Source organism: Osmerus mordax, chromosome 19 (assembly GCF_038355195.1).
Source record: "Osmerus mordax isolate fOsmMor3 chromosome 19, fOsmMor3.pri, whole genome shotgun sequence".
Lineage (NCBI taxonomy): Eukaryota > Metazoa > Chordata > Actinopteri > Osmeriformes > Osmeridae > Osmerus > Osmerus mordax.
In genome coordinates, this window is record NC_090068.1 from 598,204 (window position 1) to 620,390 (window position 22,187).

At 42.2% G+C, this 22,187-nt stretch overlaps 1 pseudogene; it reads left to right on the top strand.

The window, feature by feature from the left end:
• The first annotated feature begins 364 nt into the window (after positions 1–364).
• The window catches only part of LOC136962990 (putative nuclease HARBI1), a 60,135-nt pseudogene continuing 38,312 nt past the window's right edge, over positions 365–22,187 (top strand).

The following is a 22,187-nucleotide window of genomic DNA, read 5'->3' on the forward strand; positions in this document are numbered from 1 at the left end:
TCAAAGAACCGAATCAGTAAAATGATCCGAACTTCCCATCACTAACAGGTAACTTGTATTCTGCAAGGCCATCTGACTGAGCTGCCAATTACAGAAGTAAATAGAGCAAAGCTTCCAAACCCACTTGTGTGTAATTGCTTTTGCATTTCTGCTTAGGACTCAACGGTTACCTCACACAGTTGGGAGAGGTAGGATGTTCACCGATGTGCAGGAAACTACCATTGTTGATATGGTCATCAGAAACAATGGTATAAAACTCACAGAGATTCGAGATGGAGTCTTGGCAGACAATGTGACTTTTGCAAACATCCACAGTTTAAGCCTAACAACTATTTCTAGAGTCCTGAAAAAACATAAAATCAGGATGAAGCAGTTGTACACTGTGCCTTTTGAGAAGAACTCTGAACGTGTCAAGCAACTCAGGAACCAATATGTCCAGGTAATATCCCAATAAAATACAGAACTGTTTTTGAATAAAACCAAACACAGACAAAGACAAATTTTGGGGTAATGTGTACTACTGTAACAGTCTAACTCTTATGTTGTCTTGTGGATTTATTTTAGAGAGTCATGGAGATTGAAGGCAGGCAAACACCCCACATGTTCATCTTTGTTGATGAGGCGGGTTTCAACTTGGCCAAAACACGGCGTAGAGGAAGGAATGTGATTGGGAAGAGAGCCACAGTGGATGTCCCGGGCCAGAGGGGTGCAAACATCACAATGTGCGCAGCAATATCCACTGATGGACTGCTGTTACACAAACCTCTAATTGGGCCATACAACACAGAGCGTATCCTTGCATTCCTGCATGATCTCTATGGAAGGGTTGTGCTAGGTGAGGAAAGGGATGATGAGAGAGGAAACAAGCCAACATTTGGAATTGTATGGGACAATGTGGCATTTCACCACTCCCATGCAGTCAACGAGTGGTTTGCAGCCCATCCCAGAATGGTGTCCCTTTTCCTCCCACCCTACTCTCCATTCCTCAACCCCATAGAGGAATTATTTTCCTCATGGAGGTGGAAGGTTTATGACCACCTAATAATCAGATGTCCCTCCTGGACGCAATGAATGCTGGATGCCTGGACATATCAGCAGAAGATTGCCAGGGATGGATCAGGAATGCCAGAAGATTCTTTCCGAGGTGTATTGCCCAAGATGACATCAGATGTGATGTGGATGAGAACCTGTGGCCGAATGCAGAAGACCAAGTAGAGTAGCTGTTGTATCAGGTGGATGCTGTGGATACAAATTCTTGTTTTCTGGATCCGTGGAAAAAATACAAAAAGACAACCAATATATTGAAGCATACTGCATCCTGTCTGATTCATTCCAGTAACATACAGTTAGGTCCATAAGTATTTGGACATTGACACAATTTTCATCATTTTGGCTCTGTATACCACCACAATGGATTTGAAATGAAACAATCAAGATGTGCTTTAAGTGCAGACTTTCAGCTTTAATTTCAGGGTATTTACATCCAAATCAGGTGAACGGTGTAGGAATTACAACACATTTTATATGTGCCCCCCCCCCCTTTTTTAAGGGACCAAAAATAATTGGACAAACTAACATAAATAAATCATAAATCTAATTGTCACTTTTAATACTTGGTTGCAAATCCTTTGCAGTCAATGACAGCCTGAAGTCTGGAACCCATAGACATCACCAGATGCTGGGTTTCGTCCCTGGTGATGCTCTGCCAGGCCTCTACTGCAACTGTCTTCAGTTCCTGCTTGTTATTGGGGCATTTTCCCTTCAGTTTTGTCTTTAGCAAGTGAAATGCATGCTCAATTGGATTTAGGTCAGGTGATTGACTTGGCCATTGCAGAACATTCCACTTCTTTGCCTTAAAACTCTTTGGTTGCTTTCGCAGTATGCTTCGGGTCATTGTCCATCTGCACTGTGAAGCGCCGTCCTATGAGTTCTGAAGCATTTGGCTGAATCTGAGCAGATAATATTGCCCGAAACACTTCAGAATTCATCCTACTGCTTTTGTCAGCAGTCACATCATCGATAAATACAAGGGAACCAGTTCCATTGGCAGCCATACATGCCCACGCCATAACACTACCTCCACCATGCTTCACTGATGAGGTGGTATGCTTTGGATCATGAGCAGTTCCTTCCCTTCTCCATACTCTTCTCTTCCCATCATTCTGGTACAAGTTGATCTTGGTCTCATCTGTCCATAGGATGTTGTTCCAGAACTGTACAGGCTCTTTTAGATGTTTTTTGGCAAACTCTAATCTGGTCTTCCTGTTTTTGAGACTCACCAATGGTTTACATCTTGTGGTGAACCCTCTGTATTTACTCTGGTGAAGTCTTCTCTTAATTGTTGACTTTGACACAGATACGCCTACCTCCTGTGTTCTTGATCTGGCCAACTGTTGTGAAGGGGTTTTTCTTCACCAGGGAAAGAATTCTTCTGTCATCCACCACAGTTGTTTTCCGTGGTCTTCCGGGTCTTTTGGTGTTGCTGAGCTCACCAGTGCGTTCTTTCTTTTTAAGAATGTACCAAACAGTTGATTTGGCCACACCTAATGTTTTTGCTATCTCTCTGATAGGTTTGTTTAGATTTTTCAGCCTAACGATGGCTTGCTTCACTGATGGTGACAGCTCTTTGGACTTCATATTGAGAGTTGACAGCAACAGATTCCAAACACAAATACCATACTTGAAATGATCTCTAGACCTTTTATCTGCTCCTTGTCAATGAAATAACGAACTCCCTTTATGAGAGAATAACATACACCTGGCCATGGAACAGCTGAGCAGCCAATTGTCCAATTACTTTTGGTCCCTTAAAAAGGGGGGGGGCCACATATAAAATGTATTGTAATTCCTACACCGTTCACCTGATTTGGATGTAAATACCCTGAAATTAAAGCTGAAAGTCTGCACTTAAAGCACATCTTGATTGTTTCATTTCAAATCCATTGTGGTGGTATACAGAGCCAAAATTATGAAAATTGTGTCAATGTCCAAATACTTATGGACCTAACTGTAGCTGAGAGTATGAAAAAGATTAATAGAAAAATAGGCCAAACGGCAGACCAACAAGTTAAAGAGCAAACTCTGCTAACCTTGCCAGACATGGAGAGATTGCTAACGTCAATGGAGGATCGCATTATAACAAAACTCTGCTCAACTGTCGGCTGAGAGAGCTACTATTGACCAACACCACGAAACTATTCAACAGTTGGACACCTCGCATAACGACATGCATACAAGACTTGAGAGACTTGAAACCTCTTGTGCAGCACTCTCTAAAGATAACGAAGAGAGTGTGGAGGCTTTCCGTACCTCAACGATCGCTGACAGGGCTCATCGGATCGCCATGGTCAGAAAGAATCCAGCTGACTCCAGAACACGTCCCCTCATCGTGCGAATTCACCACTTCCAGACCAAGGAACGCATCCTGAGGTTAGCAAGAGAGGCCACCTCCATTTCTTTTCGCGGATCACAAATTCATTTTTTCCCGGATTTCAGCGCTGAAATCTCCAGGAAGAGAGCTGCATTCATCCCAGTGAAGTCGCAATAAAAAAATGCTGGATTCAAATACAGGATGCTGTTCCCTGCCAAACTCCAGATTACCGACAAGGACGGGCAGGAGAAGCATATTTTTCTCTCACCCAACGAAGCAGTCTTGTTTGTGGAAAGACGTACAGGCGAACAGGCTTGAGATACTTCCATGCAGAGTGAAAACAAACGTGAGTAGGCCATCCATCGAATAAGCTAACTCCAGATACATCTTATTATGTGAACTCGACCACAGCTTACTCCATAGGACTTCATATTAGTCAACTTATTAGTCATTATAAATGGACATTTTCACTTTTACCTTGACTGCTCTGTGTTGCATAAAAGGCCCTGTTCGGTTACAAAAAAAGTTAAGAAAATGCTCTAGTTCAGGGGTTTTCAAAGTGTGAGGCGCGCCTCCCCTGGGGGGCGCCAGAGAGTTTAAGGGGAGGCGCGCCAAAGCGTTTCAGGGGAGGCGGCAAATATATATTTTAAAAATGATTTAAAAAAATATATATATATATGCTTTCTGGAAACTAATCATTTGGTAGATGTATGGAATAGAATACACAAATATACATATTTTAATGTCTTTTAATCTCTCAGTCCTGACAGCTTGTAAAGTATACTTGACACTAAAAAAATGTTGCTAGCAGTGACAGCAACTTTGCAGAATGTCTGAACCCAGCAGAAAGCGCAGAAAATATGATGAGGAATATTTAAAGTTGGGATTTTCTTGGATAGGGCCAGCCGATGTTCAAAAGTCACGATGTGTGGTCTAGGCCGGATTAACCATTAGGGCAACTGGGCACTTGCCCAGGGGCACATGACATCTAAGGGGCCCTGGACAATGTGCGTATGGCACCAACTCCTAAGGGGGCACCAAAAATTAGCCAACTGAAAAATCATCATAGTTATAATACTTATAATGCCGATATTATTTTAGTATAGAAATATTAGGCATGTATATCATGACTCAGGGAGTCAGGTGGCTGAGCGGCGAGGGAATCGGGCTAGTAATCAGAAGGTTGCCAGTTCGATTCCCGGTCATGCCAACTGACGTTGTGTCCTTGGGCAAGGCACTTCACCCTGCTTGCCTCGGGGGAATGTCACTGTATTTACTGTAAGTCGCTCTCGATAAGAGCGTCTGCTAAAAAAATGACTAAATGTATATTACAAAACAGGCAGAACAAGAGATATAGCCTATTTAAATGCTCAAAAAAAGTTACGATGGTGCCCCCCCCCCAAAAAAAACATATCACACACTCAACTTCCCAAGCTCGCTGTGGGTGCCCTTCCGTATCTCAGTGGCCTGACGAACTTTGACAGTAGGCTAGGTCAACTTTTCTAAAATGGGCTTAAAAAGATAACAGGAGTCAGGGGAAGAAAAAAAAGAAAGAGACTGCGAGATGGTGCCCGTGCATCACTTTCAGGTAAGCCCATGTTTAATCATTGTTAAATATGGGAAATGTGCTGTTAGCCTATGCATACACCTCAAACTAGCTGACGTTATTGCTAATGTTAGCACACTCAAATATGTTTTAACTTAGGTGCAAGCTAAATTTAAATTACTTTACATTCCATGATGCTTTTATATTCGATTTATCAAATCGTTTTTAAATTAGTAATAAAGGTGGAGAGCTCCTTGGCTAAACCAGGCTAAGAAACGCAAGGTACGTGGGGCTGAAAAATTAAGAGACAAAAAGACATCACCTTCTGTAGACAAAACTTTACCAATTGAAAAACGGCTTGTAAAATGTTTATTTTACATAAAGCTCAAAAAACTATCTTGCGCTCAAATAAAGGCCCCAAAAATTCGTAACTACCATCACATCAAACACAGGGGGTATGCTATGGTATTCTATGGTATGCTCATATGAGCATGCCATAGAAAGAAGAAACCCTCTTGTTTTATTGGTTTATTGGTTTTCTTCTTTGGCTCTCGACGAAGGCGGTCGCATTTTTCTCTCCTCCCTTCCCTGACCTTCCCTGCTTGGCTGTGTCTTGTCTTGTCTCAAGATACTCTCACATCATCACTCTCCGAAACTAGAAGCATGGAATTAATTAGCTGGTCTCTCAATGCTATTGACACCATCTTCTCGAAGAGAAGCTCGGGTGCGGGGGAACCCAACTGTCCGGACGGGACGTTCGCAGCTGGCTACACGATGAACGCGTGGGAGAATTGGCGTGTTGTGTGTCTAGCGGCGCTTTCCGTGGAGGACGTTGAAGACATCTTCATATTCGGAACCATGATTACAGGCTTTCTGCTGTTTGGAATAGGCGCTGGCTTTGTATATCGGAAAATCAAGGAAACGGCTGCAGCCGTCAAAAGCCCCGTTAGGCTGCCCGATATGATTGATGCGGTGGGCAGAGTTGTTGGAGCTCAGACTGTGAACTTACAACGCAGCATTGACTACAACAGGGATAAGTTTGCGGCTCTGCAAAGGAAGATGGAGGACATGGAGACCTTCCTGAAGGGTGGACGTGAAAATTGAGTTGCGGCTACTCGTCAAAACAACTACCCCAATCTTATCCACTTTCGGCCTCGTAACCAGCACAGGCCCTGGCCAAGGTCGTTGCTAGAAAACAACTACCCTGGAGAGCGCTGAAGCGAGACTATCTTGCTCCTCCCTTCCCCCCCCCCCCCCCCCCCACGGACATCTGTGGTTTGGTCTCTTCCCGGGTCATGACCAAGGATGTCTCCTGGCCAACACAATCTGCATAGGGAGAATCGGACTGATTGTGGCCTAGGTCGAGGGCGCCAACCCAGACCTACTCACACATTAACTTTCACCTACTACAGATATCACCACCCCCCCACCCCCATCCAACGCCTTCGCCTGCTTGTTTCCCCAGGGTGGCTGGCGGGTCTGTGTCCAGCGCCTACCATGGCTGCAGGTCCAGATGCTGCTTGTCTACCCCCCGCCACTCCCCGTTGCAAGTCACGTGTTTTTGTAAATGTTGTTGTGCTTATGTGCTGAGGTTTTTGTCTGTTCCCACACTGTACTCCTCTAGGAGCATTGTCTGGGTGTTGCCTTTTTCTCTCCTCCTCTCTCCTCATGTTATGCTGTAACTTTCTAGTTGGCGCCGAAAATGGCTGCCTAGGTAGGCTCTCCTGTCAAAGTAAATTTCTTGTCTGTGCAAACTTTCATGGCGAATAAAAACCAATTCTGATTCCAGGGCTATTTCACAGGGTGCATTAGGGCGCATAGAACAGCACCCTTGACATTTTCAGCCCAACCAATGTTACATACCCTATTCGGAGACCTTAAGGAACAGTGTGAAATACCCCCAAAAAATCATTCTATGACCCCGTTAAAATGGGGGAGACCCCAGTGACTTGATGTTCTCTGAAGGGAGGCTCACTGTCTTACACTTTGAAAACCCCTGCTCTAGTTGTATGCCAAGTTTGGTTGCCTACTATGTTAATGTGACTTCATTTTGATCGTTTAACTTAGTTTTATGCCTGTAAAACGTTTTTTTTTCTCCCCTTCCTATGTTGTAAAGGCTAAGTAGAATGTTTTACTCTATCTTCATAGTTAGGCTATCTTATCCTTCAAAATCTTACTGTTCTCGCTACTCTTAAAAGGTGTTATTCCTACTGATTTAGCGTTGTACACACACCTTTTTAATGAAAAACATATTTTCTGTAATAACAGAGTACAGTGTAGAGTTTAAGCATAGGTAGCACGTGTTCTTTGTGCTTTTTGCTTGTGCAAGTTTTTCAGCCCAGCCTTTTTATTTTTATTTTTACTCCCCCCTCCCTCCTCTCTGTACGTTACCCTCACCTCTCGCCATCGTCTCATTTCACTATGGATTCCCACAGCTCTCAATTGATCTCAAACCTCATTTCCTGTGCTAGACAAAATGACATCTAGAGTTAAAACTCGTTCCATACAGTGTGTTTCACTTAATGCAAAAGGACTAAATAACCCAGTGAAAAGACAGAAAATAGTATCCTATCTCCAGCAACTAAAGGCAGATATTGCATTTATACAGGAAACTCATTTAAAAACTGATGCTGTCAGTTATCTTAAAAGAAAATGGGTTGGACAACTTCACCACTCAGTTTAACATCAAAGCCAGGGGGGCCGCAATCCTTATACACAAAGATATCACATTTCAAGCAGAAGAGGTGATTGCCGACACTAATGGGAGATATGTCATTGGGAAGTTATTCTATCTTCCTGTACTTCTTGTCAATGTTTATGCCCCAAATTTTGATGACCACACCTTTTTTACAAAACTCTTTTCTGCCATACCTGCCCATAACAATTACAACCTGATAATAAGAGGTGATTTTAACTGTGTGCTCAACTCCACACTAGACAGATCCACAACTAGACCTCAGGCTCTCACCAAATCAGCCAAGGTCTTCAATGGTTTTTGTGCACAATCTGGTCTTTCAGACATTTGGAGATTTAAATATCCCAATAAAAAAGGCTTCTCTTTCTTCTCCAGTGTCCATCATGTTTACACCCGTATTGACTATTTTCTGTTAGATAACAGGTTGGTCGGGAGTGCAGACTCTTGCCAATATCACACCATTTCTGCCTCAGACCATGGCGCTCTATCCTTTCAACTGAGCTTACCCAATTGCTTCAGACCTTCCTGCCATTGGAGGCTCAACCCACTTCTATTCGCTGATGAAGTGTTCACATCTCCTCCCAGATTAATTTCTTTATAGAGATTAACACTACCCCAGAGGTTTCCCACTCAACCATATGGGAGGCGCTTAAAGCGTTCCTTAGAGGGCAGATAATTGAGTACTCCTCCAGAATAAGAATGGCCAAACTTGAGACCATCTCCCAAGCCTTAGCTGATATTGACAAACAATACGCCTACTTCCCCTCTCCAAGTCTTTATAAAGAAAGGCTGCGCTTGCAGACAGAATACGATACACTGACCACAGACAAAGCCACTTATCTAATCACCAGGTCCCATTATAATATTTATGAATCGGGAGATAAGGCTGGCAAACTGTTATCCCAACAAGCCCGCCAATCCGCTTCCTCTCGCCTCATACCTAAGGTTCATGGTAAAAATCGTGACCAACCATTCGGGGATTAACGATGTCTAATTCTACAGTGACCTATATAGCTCTGAACAGGATGAAAACTCACCAAAAATTGAGAGCTTCTTTGACAAGCTTACATTTCCCTCTATCCCTTTGGAGCACAATTCATCACTTGGGGGAGAGATCTCAAACACATAAATCTTAGAAGCTATTCAATCTTTAAAATGCAATAAAACACCTGGACCAGATGGCTTTACCTTGGACTTCTATAAAAAATTTGCACCTGCACTATCCCCACTGCTTCAAGCTATGTTTAATGAGTCCTTGTCATCTGAAGAGCTTCCACCAACCCTACGACAAGCTGCTATTACACTTATCCCTAAAAAAGGGAAAGACCCACTACGGTGCGCTTCTTACCGCATTGGCCTAATCATGGATTTGATCAGCTGGTCTCTTAATGCAATTAACACCATCTTCTCGACGAGACGGGTTCGGGGGAACCTGACTGTCCCGACGGGACGTTCGCAGCTGGCTAGTTGATGGACGCGTCGTGTGCCTAGCGGTGCTTTCCACATGGAGATGACATTGAAGACATCTACCTATTCGGAACCACGATTACAGGCTTTTGCTGATTGGATTAGGCGCTGCCCTGGCAAATTAAAAAATTAAGGAAACGGCTACAGCTGTCAAAAGCCCCCTAAGGCTGGCCGACATGATTGGACCAACGGAGACCGGTGGAAAAAGGAGTAGACGTGCGAATTGTAATGCGGCTACTAGACCAAACAACCTCAATCTTATCTGCTTTCGGCACCCTAACCAGCACAGGCCTTGGCCAAGGCCGTTGCTGGAACAACAACTCCCCTGAAGAGCGCTGCAGAGAGACTCTCTTGCATTCCCTACCCCCTTCCAACAGCCACCTGAGGATTTCTGTCTCTGTCTGGGACCTGATCAAGGCTGTCTCCATGGCAATACAAACTGAGAACTGTCTGATTGTGGCCTAGGCGATGGCGACAACCGAGGCCTACTCATACACTAACTTTCACATATAACAGATATGCACGCACCCCCCCACCCCCATCCAACGCCTTCGCCTGCTTCGTTCCCCCAGTGTGACAGGCGGGTCTGTGACCAGCGCCTATCATGGCTGCAGGACCAGATGGCTGCTTGTTGCGCTGGCTTACCTCCATCCCCGTTGCAAGTCATGAGTTTCTGTAATGTTGTAAAATGTATGTGCCTATGTGCTGAGGTGTTTTTTTCCTGTTCCCACACTGTACTCCTCTAGGAGCACAGTCTGGGGGGTTGCCTTTTTCACCTCTTTCTCCTCATGTTATGCTGAAATTTCTCCCTCAACCTTGTCTGTCTACCCCCTTGTCATGTTTGTGTATTTGAAACTGCAAGTGGCAGCTCGGATCTAAGACGGATTCGAGAGACCGCAGATAGAGTGCGGCTAGTTTGTTAAATGTTTTAGATCAACACTTGTATTATTGTTTTTGTTGATTTTATGTAAAGCACTTTGAGCTGCAATTCTTGTATGAAAAGTGCTATATAAATAAAGTCTTACTTACTTACTTACACACACACCCAAGAACATAACACGTTCTTTGCAATAAGTGGATAAGGAATGAACTATGGTGCACACATAATGAAAATAAAACAGTTTAAGTTCTGCTCAGTGACAAGCTATAGGGGTACTGCAATGCATGCATTTACTAACTACACCATTTTCTTGCCATGACTGTTGACAGCAGAGCCTGATTTACAATGTGTAATTTCAGGTAGGTTTTCATGCATTCATTGGCAACTGCCATCTTTGGTTACTATTATTCTATGGATGGTGCCAAATTGGAAGGACATCCAAATGTTGTGCTTCCTAAAGGCAGTTCACGCAAGTAGATAATCCTATAATGGTATGTTTGAAGATATCTCAGGATACAGTACCTTTGTGTTGTATATTTTTGTGTCCCAGCCCAGATTTTTTAAATGTGTATCCCTAAAGCCTGTTGGGTGGAAATATAATGTTTCTAAAAAAGAAACTGACAAATATCAGGAATTAAATGCTTATGCGATCAAATCCAACTGCTTAGGACTTCAATTAACAACAGAAAAAGGGCTGGTACTGCTTTTAGTGACAGACATTTGGTTTAGGCTTTAGCAACACTGACAAAGCAAAACCTTTGAAACCCCGCTGAGTTCAAGCTTTTGCCTTAGTCAACACCTTAAATATTTAACCTTGATGAACTATAAGAAACCAACCTCTGTAGGTGTAGTAAACTATTACATTTGTTTAATTGCCTAAATCACTGATGGTATTCTGGTATTCTATGATGGAATTATGGAGATAATCTTTTGGTATTGTATTCAGAAGCTGATTTCACCCAGTTTTAAATGCAACTAGTCTTAACATGCATGCAAAGGGCCACAGCCCTAGCAGTATAGTTCACCACCATAAACTCTTCACCCCTTATGTAACCACAAATACACTAAATCACAGTGGTCAAATTGGCACTTTTAGACTGAAATTCCTACCAGTCCACCTCTACCTAAACCTTTGCCCACTTTATGTAAATACACAGGTTTCTGACTGTAACAACTGCTGCAGCATTTGAACAAGAACGTCTTCCTAGACTGCAAGCTGCAAAATCCCACTGTGGCACTTTAGGGTGAAAGAGTGAATTTATTTTCCCAGAATGCAACATAATGAATTCTGTCCTGTTCTTATAGCTACCGTAGATAAATATCCTGAGGCCACATTTGATTAGTGAATATTCATAAATGATGGCCTAACCAGTTTTGGCGAGTCTAGTGAGATGAGTACGCTGAGCTGTGCTGTGAAACAATTCCTGCTCCATTGGATGCCCAAAATGCTGCATAGTGCATATTATAAAGTATGTTTGGATCCTGATGAGCATGGTGTAAACCATGAGTGAACATGGTGTAAACATGGTGTGAACCTGGTGTCAGCCATGATGCGAACATGGTGCGAAAAATCCAATATAGGCATTCTCGAGGTAGAGGCTGTTAATTGGGCAGATGTCTATGTCTAAAAGCTCACACACATTGGCTGCAGTGTACTAGTTAGATCCTTTTGCACAGGGTTTCTATTTTAGAGGGTGGAGGCTGTTGTGGAAAATATATGGTCATACAATATCCCTCAAACACCCACAGGGGTGTGTAAGAGCATTCTTTCTGTCTCCTGGGTGACTAACCGTGAGCTTGGAGGATGGTGTTCACCACCTCCAAGTCCTTGCTTATAAGAAATCCGCAATCCACAAGCCTCGGTCCTCTCTGCTTCTCCCCCACCTTCTGTCTCTCTCTCTCTCTCCCCCCTCTCCCCTCCCCTTCTCTTTCTCTCTAATTCGATGTGCTGCCTCCCTAGTGTCTGGTACCTCATGCTTGCCTCCTTTCAGCACTGTAGCTAATTTGACGGACTTTCTTCGCCACAGCTCTGCTCTCCCCTCGCCCTCCTGCCAAGTCTATGTTTCTTGGCCAAACAAATGCACACTACAGGTGGCATCTCTCCGGGCAGGAGCGACAAGTGAGATGACAGCGCGGCACTCCTCATCATCCTCGGCTAGCACACTGGAACAGGACCAATAGGGGGTGACATATAGAGCTCACGGCCCACAGATGGAGTAAGGTGCAAGGACGAGTCCCTCGTCATTGTCAACCATGATCTGAATGGTTGACAGATCCGACAGGTTGTCTGGTTGCTGGTAGATGGCATTGGTTTTTGGAAGGCTCAAAGAAACTGTAAATTGCTTCTCGATAGGAAGGTGAATACCTGTGATATCTCGTCCAGACAAATATTGCTGTTCTTGGCAAGATACTTGGTCATACTGGCTACAGACCCCAGCTTCAGCACATGCTGTTGGTCCTGATAAGCAGTATGTGAACATCTTACAAAAAGAGACTCCACAGAGGAAATATTGCTGTCTGCATGTCCCCTATACCAGAGCAGCACAAGCTGATATCGCCACTTTGGTAAAGATAAACCTAAAATAAATCGCTTAAATGTGAAGAGCTTTACGAGCCTATTTAATATTCCTGTTTGTATTCATATTCGTCAAGCAGATCAGCCTAACTGCCATTCGAAATTGGAACTCACTTGCAGACAGACAAGCAACTCAAAGGCATGTTTGCATATGGGCAAGAAACAGCAACCAACCAAAAAATTCACAGTGATTCATTTTCTGTCTGTAGTACCTGGCATTTCCAAAACAAAGTGCTCATCAATAAATCCCATTCTTGAAGCTGATTTTATAGACAATTATTTTTAAGTGGAGCCTTTTTTCTTAGCAGTTGGAAGATGTCTTTAAATATTTATCAGACAGAGTGCAGTAATCGCTTAGAGCTGTATGCTTGATGGAGTGGAGAGGAAAAAGAAAGGGTCCAAGTGGGAACACCCCGAACGTGATGCCCCCCACAAATATGAAATTACCTTATCTGTCTGACTCAGTGGGGCCTAGTAATGAGGACAGACATAGTCAAACCTCTTGGGTGTCTCTCAAGCTCCTCGGCATGCGTAAATCACAGCTGCGAGAGATGTCTGAAGCAAAGCCCTCTGACACGGACCACAGAAGGCAGGTTGGTAGCTGAGAACTGGTGCTGATTTGCATAGATTACCTGTCAGAAATTGTGTGTGGGAGTTTTGAGATCAGAAAGACAAACAAACTTTGAAGTCACACCAAAAAACAAGCAAGCAAGAATATGCTCCCATCCCATATTTTCCCATCACCTTGCTTCCATTTAGTTCCTTGACAAACAGCCTGTTTCCCGCAGGAATGGTTAAATGTTTTCTACGCCACCCACAGATGTTCTGCCCCTTGTCACTGTCCCCCAGGCCACCCCTAAAGGCCTCTTGCCTTGCCTTGATGTCACCTGCCTCTCCTCCTAAATACACCTTTAATTACCTTTTAATAAATTATTAAGCATCTCATAAATCAATCAGTAGGTGTGATTGGTGAGTCCCAGCGTATGGAAGGCGAGGCATTACTTCCTCTCTCACACACGGACTCTTCTTCCAAGGAGGTGTAGGAGCATTTAAAAACTGATTCCAGACAGTAAAAAAAGAAAGACATTGAAATATTGATGCAGGAGAACCAGTGGAGTGTGTGTGTGTGTTTGAATGATGGAATAATAGAGAGAGAGAGAGAGAGAGGGATTTGGTTTACAGGCATGTTTCTTCATGTTTTGCTGTGTAGAGGATGCACTTTGTTTTGTTTGACAGAGTTCCACTCTGGAGACATTTCATAACTAATTCCTCCATAGAGTGGAGCCTACTCTCTTAAAGTGTTCAGCAATATTCACTTATAGTATGTTGTCCATTGTATTAGTATCAAGAATACTTTACATGGCAGTGTGGAATGAGGGGAGAGTGGTGTGTCTGTGTGTGACTGTGTGTTAATGCATGTGATTATCGTATTTCTTCGATCAAACGCCGCAGCGTTTATTACACAATGATAATTTTTCGGGCAGCGTTTATTCAAGGGCGGCGTTTATTCGAGGGCGGCGTTTAATCAGGGCCGGATTAAAAAATTCTGTGCCCCTGGGCACGAAGGCATCATGGGCCCCTCCCACCCCTTCTATCAATTCAACCACAGCTAGTTATATATGTAAAACGATGTCGGTTAAAAAATTAAATTAATTGTTCAGTAGGCTACAGCAGCCAATGAAAAATGAACTGCACACAATCTATAAATGTAATTAAATCATACATACCAGCAGCGAGCATAATGGCATGTAATAAATAAAGATGCCTCTAATGGGCTCAAAATTAAGGCATGTCCGCTTGCCCGGGACAAGTGGATTTTTTTGTAAGGCAAATGGAAGAGTAATTTACTTGCTTTATTTACTCTTTTTATATGGCTCTGACCTAACCTAGCTTTTCAGGAAGTGTCCATGTGGTGCCAACATGCTGAAAAAAGTTACAAGGGAAACGTTCAATAGAACGGTCAGATTCCAATGCATTCCTATGGGATTTTCATCAAAATGACTTCATCTTGATTTTTCTCAAAATGTATATGTTTTTGAATTGACTAAACATACCGTATTTCTTCGAATAAACGCTGCGGCGTTTATTACGAGGGCGGCGTTTATTCGAGGGCGGCGTTTATTCGAGGGCGGCGTGTAATTAGTAAAAGAGATTTAGAGAATTGCAGCTGCAGTGTGGCCATAGACAAACAAAGAATAGACAAGGAGGTCAAACACAAAGCATAGTATAAGTTCCCTCCGGTAGGAAGGAACCTATTGTTTTTGTTAGTATTCTTATTATTATTAGGGTTCCTCCGGTAGGAGGGAACCTTTTGTTTTTGTTAGTATTCTTATTATTATTAGGGTTCCTCCGGTAGGAGGGAACCTATTGTTTTTGTTAGTATTCTTATTATTATTATATTTTTTCTTCTCCTTGCACCCTAATATCTCAAAAAGTCCCTTGTCATAAATTTTCTAATTTGGCACATTGATACTAGGGATGTCACGAGAACCGATACTACCGATACCTTCCGGTTCTAAAATGTCAAAACAGTGACGATGCCCATTTTTTTGAAGCACCGTAGGCACCGTTAGCGACGATGCCAGTGTTAGCAGCATCGGTTCCGGGACTGATGGGGGCAGCATACGCTTCAGTGTTCCAGTATTTGTTGCACTATAAGCATTAATTGCACTTTATTATGTTGTTCTATGCTATATTGCACATGTTTTATGTATTGTTATAACATTTTGATATTTTTCAAGTATTTTAGACGTGTGAGTTCTAAATATTTCCGACGGTCCACACAGCGCAAGTTATTTATCCGAAACGGTACAGTAGCTAGCTAGCTTTCGTTAGCTTCCTGGATAAATTAGCTAGCATAATACTCGTAGCAATTCTACTACCATGCTAGTGTTACTTGTTAAGGCTGAATTATACTTCTCCGACTCCGTTACGGACAGACGGACGGAGTCGGACGGATTGGTTGTATTAGCCTTCTCATTAGTACATTTCGAAGCCATACTAAAGCGTTTGTCGCATAGTTTTTGTCTATCGGAAAATATTCATTTGGAATGTTCAAAATCGCATATGTGAGACCCGCATTCGAACGATCACATATGTGCGACGCTACTCCTTTACGGGTTAATAAAGAAGTTCAAGTACATGGAATCTTAGAAAAAGCTTTTTTTAACGTGGTATCGAAATCAGCATCGAGAATCGTGTTATTTTACTGGTATTGGCACCGACTACTGAATTTTTGGTATCGTGACACCCCTAATTGATACTACATCCAAGTGGGTACCCCCCACACCAAATATGGGCCACATTGGACCACAGGCCACGCCCAAAAGATACATTTTCAAAGTGATGGCATTTCCACCCCATTGCTCCAATTCTTCTGAAACTTGGTGTGCATGCCTCATTTTTCATGAGGAACAAATAATCCATCAGGACCTGATGGACTTTCCATGGTGGATTTTCCTGTACTCTGATAATTTTGGAAGACCTTAAAAATTCCTCTTCTCTTGAACCAAAGGTCTCATTGACTTGAAATGTTGTACAGATATGTATCATTGACGTATTTAAAAGCATTACTTAAGACAATTGAATCAAATACAAAATGGCTGAAAGGGGTGTATTTATGTAAATGTCCACATTGCCTCAATATGTTTGTGTCACTAAATCAAATGTATTTTTGAAGGATGGTTCAAACCTAATAGGCTTTAAGGTGACAAGGCCCTGAAGTACCATGCACAGTTTCACCTTGATATGACTATATGAGAAATATGACTGACTTACAGCTGTTTGAACTTGGACCAAATCTGACAATGCTCGCCAGTGGAGAAACTGCTTTTTTTTATTATCCAGTTACTGAACTTTGTGTAATCCATGTCTGGGAATGGCTCAATTGGCCGAGATGTTGTGCTGATAAGCAAAGGGTTGTAGGTTCAAAACCAGTCAGAGGCATAGTTTTTTATTTTTTATTCTGACAAAACGGTTTTCTAGTCTTCCGATCAATCCTCAGGTTGTAAAACATAGCAATGCGTGTTTATTTGAGCCCATCACAACACTCCGATCATCTGTTTAGCGAGACTGTGTAAACCACTGCAAAACAAGCCAGGTTCACCACAGTAGCTAGCTACTTGTAGTCTACGCATGGTAGAGATAACTCTAATGGTTATCTCTAATTAAGTAAATTGATTGTTCAGGTGGATCCCTTGCCTGTTGCATAAATTCATTTCAGTAACCTAAGCCAGGACACCCCCCCACTGATGCTAGACATTCCCTTTCAATGACAAGTTATGGCACTCCAAACAACCTTTTAAAAAAACTATGAATAAGTTATTCTTTACAGCAGGAACCCAGTCATCCCGTTGTCCCGTTTTTATAGGAAATGTACAAGCAGTTTCAACTTTGGCTGAATCTAACAACGCTTACCACAGGAGAAACAGCTTACTTATTTATACAGTAACTGAACATGACAATATTCAACACTGAGAATAGCTCAATGGGCTGGGATGGTGACCTGTAAAGTATAAGGTAGTAGGTTGGAATCCAGCCATTATCTTTTGGCCTGTCATAATTTTGATTATCTGTTTAGCTAAACAGGATGACATCATTCTGAAATACCATGCACAATTTCATGCAATTTCACCTTGAAATGTCAACCGTTTCTTAACCTTTGTCCCAAAGCTGACCAAAGCTAATACTCTGCCCTTTCTATTCATACAATCTCAACAGTTGGTGTGTAGCAGAGAGGATAGAGAGACTGACTTGTAACCTTATGCTCATGAGTTCAAATCCCCATTCAGACTATTGTTGGCCAAACATGAAGTAGTTTTGCTCTCTTGTTGTCCAACTCTCGATCTTCGACAGTGTACATGTTTATAATATTTTGCCATTTTGCGGAGGAACCCGCATCGCTGCTTGCAGCTATATTTATTATTAGGGTTCCTCTGGTAGGAGGGAACCTATTGTTATTGTTACATTTACATTACATTTATTCATTTAGCAGACGCTTTTATCCAAAGCGACTTCCAAGAGAGAGCTTTACAAAGTGCATAGGTCACTGATCATAACAACAAGATAGCCAAAAAAACATCGCGAGTAGCCAAAACATGAAGCACACATTGTGAACAACCAAAGTAAGTGCCAAAGGGAAGAACCATAAGAGCATGTAGTTAAACAAGTCACAACCAAACAACATGAACAGCTATAAGTGCAAGTGTACCTGTGGGAAAAAGCAAGCAACAGTAATAAAACAATATATCACAGCGAGAACCAAAAATTTTAATCAGTTACCACTAACCACAAGAGCAACAAGTCTCTAAGCAAGAGTCATTGTGATCCTTGAGGAAACTAACATCGGGTCAAGCGAACCGTTCCTAAGTACCGTTGTACTCCCGGAACAAGTGCGTCTTGAGCCTTTTCTTGAAGGTGGAGAGACAGTCAGTGTCTCTGATGGAGGTGGGGAGTTGATTCCACCACTGGGGGGCCAGACAGGAGAAGAGCTTGTGTTGGGACCGGGCGGTCTTGAGCGGTGGGACTGTTGGTATTCTTCTTCTTATTAGGTTCCTCCGGTAGGAGGGAACCTATTGTTATTGTTGGTATTCTTATTATTAGGTTCCTCCGGTAGGAGGGAACCTATTGTTATTGTTGGTATTCTTATTATTATTTTTCTTCTCCTTGCGCCCCAATATCTCGAAAAGTCCCTGGTCATAAATTTTCTAATTTGGCACATTGATACTACATCAAAGTGGGTACCCCCACACCAAATATGGGCCACATCGGACCATAGGGGGCGCCACAGGCCACGCCCAAAAGTCCGGTTTTCAAAGTGATGGCATTTCCACCCCATTGCTCCAATTCTTCTGAAACTTGGTGTGCATGCCTCATTTATCATGAGGAACAAAAAAGCCTCAAGGTCCCATAAGGTCCGCCATGATGGATTTTCCTGTACTGTGATAATTTGGGAAAACCTTCAAAATTCCTCTTCTCTTGAACCAAAGGTGAAATTGACTTGAAATTTGGTACAGATATGTATCATTGACGTATTTAAAAACGTTACTTAAGGCAATTGAATCAAGTACAAAATGGCTGAACTGGGTGTATTTATGTAAATGTCCACATTGCCTCAATATGTTTGTGTCACTAAATCAAATGTATTTTTGAAGGATGGTTCAAACCTAATAAGCTTTAAGGTGACATGCCTCTGAAGTACCATGCAAAGTTTCACCTTGATATGTCAAAATATGACTGAATTACAGCTGTTTGAACTTGGACCAAATCTGACAATGCTCGCCATTGGAGAAACAGCTTTTTTAAATTATCCAGTTATTGAACTTTGTGTATTCCATGCCTGGGAATGGCTCAATTGGCTGAGATGTTGTGCTGGTAATCAAGGTTCAATACCAGTCAGAGGCATAGTTTTTAATTTTTTATTCTGACCAAACGGTTTCTAGTCTCCCGATAAATCCTCCGGTTGTAAAACATAGCAATGCGTGATTATTTGAGCCCATCACAACACATCTGTTTAGCGAGACTGTGTAAACCACTGCAACACAAGCCAGGTTCACCACAGTAGCTAGCTACACATGGTAGTGTTAGATTCACAACTGAGTTAGCTCTAATGAAGTATATTGATTATTGAGGTGGACCCCTTGCCTGTTGTGCAAATTATTTCAGTGACCTAAGCTAGGACACACGGCCACTGATGCTAGGCATGATTTGAAATTCTCTTCCATGACTTATGTTGAGTTATGGCACCCCAAACAACCTAATCTAAGCACTATGAGTAATATATTCTTTACAGCAGCAACCAGGTCTAGCCTGACGTTGTCATACTCATAATTCTAGTCAGAATATGAGTCTGAAAACTCTCCGTTGGGCTGTGACTACAGGGCCTGTTTCAACCGAACTCGTAAAACAAATGCCTCTTCGCTCAATTGGATAGACCTACAACCAATCAGAGCAACGTAATATGTTGTTTGTTGAAAACGAATTCAACCCAAGGGCTCTTTCGTGACGTTGTTGATTACGTTACTGTTGATCATCTGTCCATCATCGTATAAAGCCCGCCCTGGCAATTTCATTGGTCCGTCCAGATCCTGGTTTTATGTAGTTGTTCCCAATACGAGACCCTCCAGACCCAACTTCCCGACCAAATTCTTTTGTGGGCGGGGAGAAGTTGGGCTGGCAGCCAGGCTAAACCAGGTCATCCCCATGTCTTGTTTTTATAGGAAATTTACATATCTTGATTGTGGACAACTTTTTGTTCCCCAATCTCAATGAACAGCCAAATACAGCAACAACATTGACATTGTTTAACAATTACCACAGTCATTTTCTCACTTGTTGTACCTCTAAACTTGCAGAATGAAATAAAAACAACCACTAGCACGGTGGTTTCATTCCACCTTAGATTTAATGAATGGTCACATTTATAATCTTTGAAATAATTTGATCAGTCTTCAAAATATTATAATTATATATGCATATGGAAAACGTTTCAACAACAATGATATGGTATGCAATGCCATAGATTAATTATACATTACATGTTTATAATATTTTGCCATTTTGTGGAGGAACCCGCATCGCTGCTTGCAGCTATATTTATTATTATTATTTTTCTCCTTGCGCCTCAATATCTCAAAACGTCCCTAGTAATACATTTTCTAATTTGGCACATTGATACTACATCCAAGTGGGTACCCCCACACCAAATATGGGCCACATCAGACCATAGGGGGCGCCACAGGCCACACCCAAAAATCCAATTTTCAAAGTGATGGCATTCCCACCCCATTGCTCCAATTCTCCTGAATCTTGGTGTGCATGCCTCATTTTTCATGAGGAACAAAAAAGCCTCAAAGACCCATAAGGTCCGCCATGATGGATTTTCCTGCACAGTGATAATTTGGGAAAACCTTCAAAATCCATCTCCTCTTACAAAAAAGTTCAAATTGACTTGAAACTTTGTACAGATATGTATCATTGACCTATTTAAAAACGTTACTTAAGACAGTTGAATCAAATACAAAATGTCTGAAAGGGGTGTATTTATGTAAATGTCCACATTGCCTCAATATGTTTGTGTCAGTAAATCAAATGTCATTTTGAATGATGGTTTTTCAAACCTAATAGGCTTTAAGGTGACACCCCCCTGAAGTACCCTGCAAAGTTTCACCTTGATATGTAAAAATATGACAAATATGTTTGAGCTTGGACCAAATCTGACAATGCTTGCCATTGGAGAAACGTCTTATTTTATTATCCAGTTACTGAACATGGCAAATTCCAGATCTGTTAATGGCTCAATTGGATGAGATGTTGTGCTGGTAAATGAAGGGTTGTATGTTCAAAACCAGTAAAAGCCATTTTTTTGGACAGAACGGTTTCTAGTCTTACGGTCAATCCTCCGGTTGTAAAACATAGCTATGCGTGTTTATTTTAGCCCATCACAACGCTCCGATCATCTGATTAGCGAGACTGTGTAAACCACTGCAAAACAAGCCAGGTTCACCACAGTAGCTAGCTACTTGTAGTCTATGCATGGTAGTGTCAGATTCACATCCGAGTTATCTCTATTGAATTAAATTGATTATTCTGGTGGATCCTTTGCCTGTTGCGCAAATTAATTTCAGTACACTAAGCCAGGACAAATCGCTACTGATGTTAGGCATGATTTGAAATTCCCTTCCATGACAAGTTATGGCACCCCAAACAACCTTTTTAAAGTACGACAAGTAAGATATTCTTTACAGCAGTAACCCAGTTGTCCCGTTGTTATGTCCCATATATAAATATAACTAAATTACAGCTGTTTGAACTTTAACCAAATCTGATAATGCTTGCCATTGAAGAAACGTCTTATTTTCTGATACAAAAAACTGAACAATTCATTGTCTAAGTCTGTGAATGGCTTAGTAAGATGAGATGCAGTACTGATGTGTGAAGGGTGGTGGGTTCTGATCCAGTCAGAGGTATAAACCTTTTTTTTTTTATGACAGAAATTACAGTTTCAAGTCTTCTGGTTAATCCCAGTGTAACTATCTATTATTTTTTACAACATTTTGCCATTTTGTAGGAGGAATCCGCCATTGCTGCTTGCAGCTATATTTAACCTTGTGTTCATAGTGCAAACAATGTATGTGCACGTCAGTATGTGTGTGTGTGTATAATATCTCCTATCTAATTTTCCACCAACCTGGGAAGTGGAAGACGGATGTAGAAATGGAGATGTCAGGAATGAGGGCTTTCCACCCTGTTAGTAGAATCGCCCAGGCAGGCAGGCATGCCTGGTGAAAGGCAAGCCCCACCTGGGTTGTTGGGAAGCTGATTACATGGAGCCCTGCTTGGGCTCAGGTCTATTGGCTGATGGAGTTTCTGTGTGTGTGTGTGCATTCAAGCCTTTCACAGTATGTGTGTGTCAGTGTTTCTGTGTGTACATGTGGATTACAGCTTGATGTGTGTGTGTGTGTGTGTGCGCGCGTGTGTGTTTGCATGCTGAGACTCCACAGGGTCTCATTCACAGCCAGCAGCATCATGACACTTTCATTTCTCATGGACTCCCTGGCTTTGTACTCTCTATGTGCTTCTTTACCACAATCCAGGAGACACAGATATCCATCAGCAATATCAGACATTTAGCTCAATAGCCATTCATCGTATGGA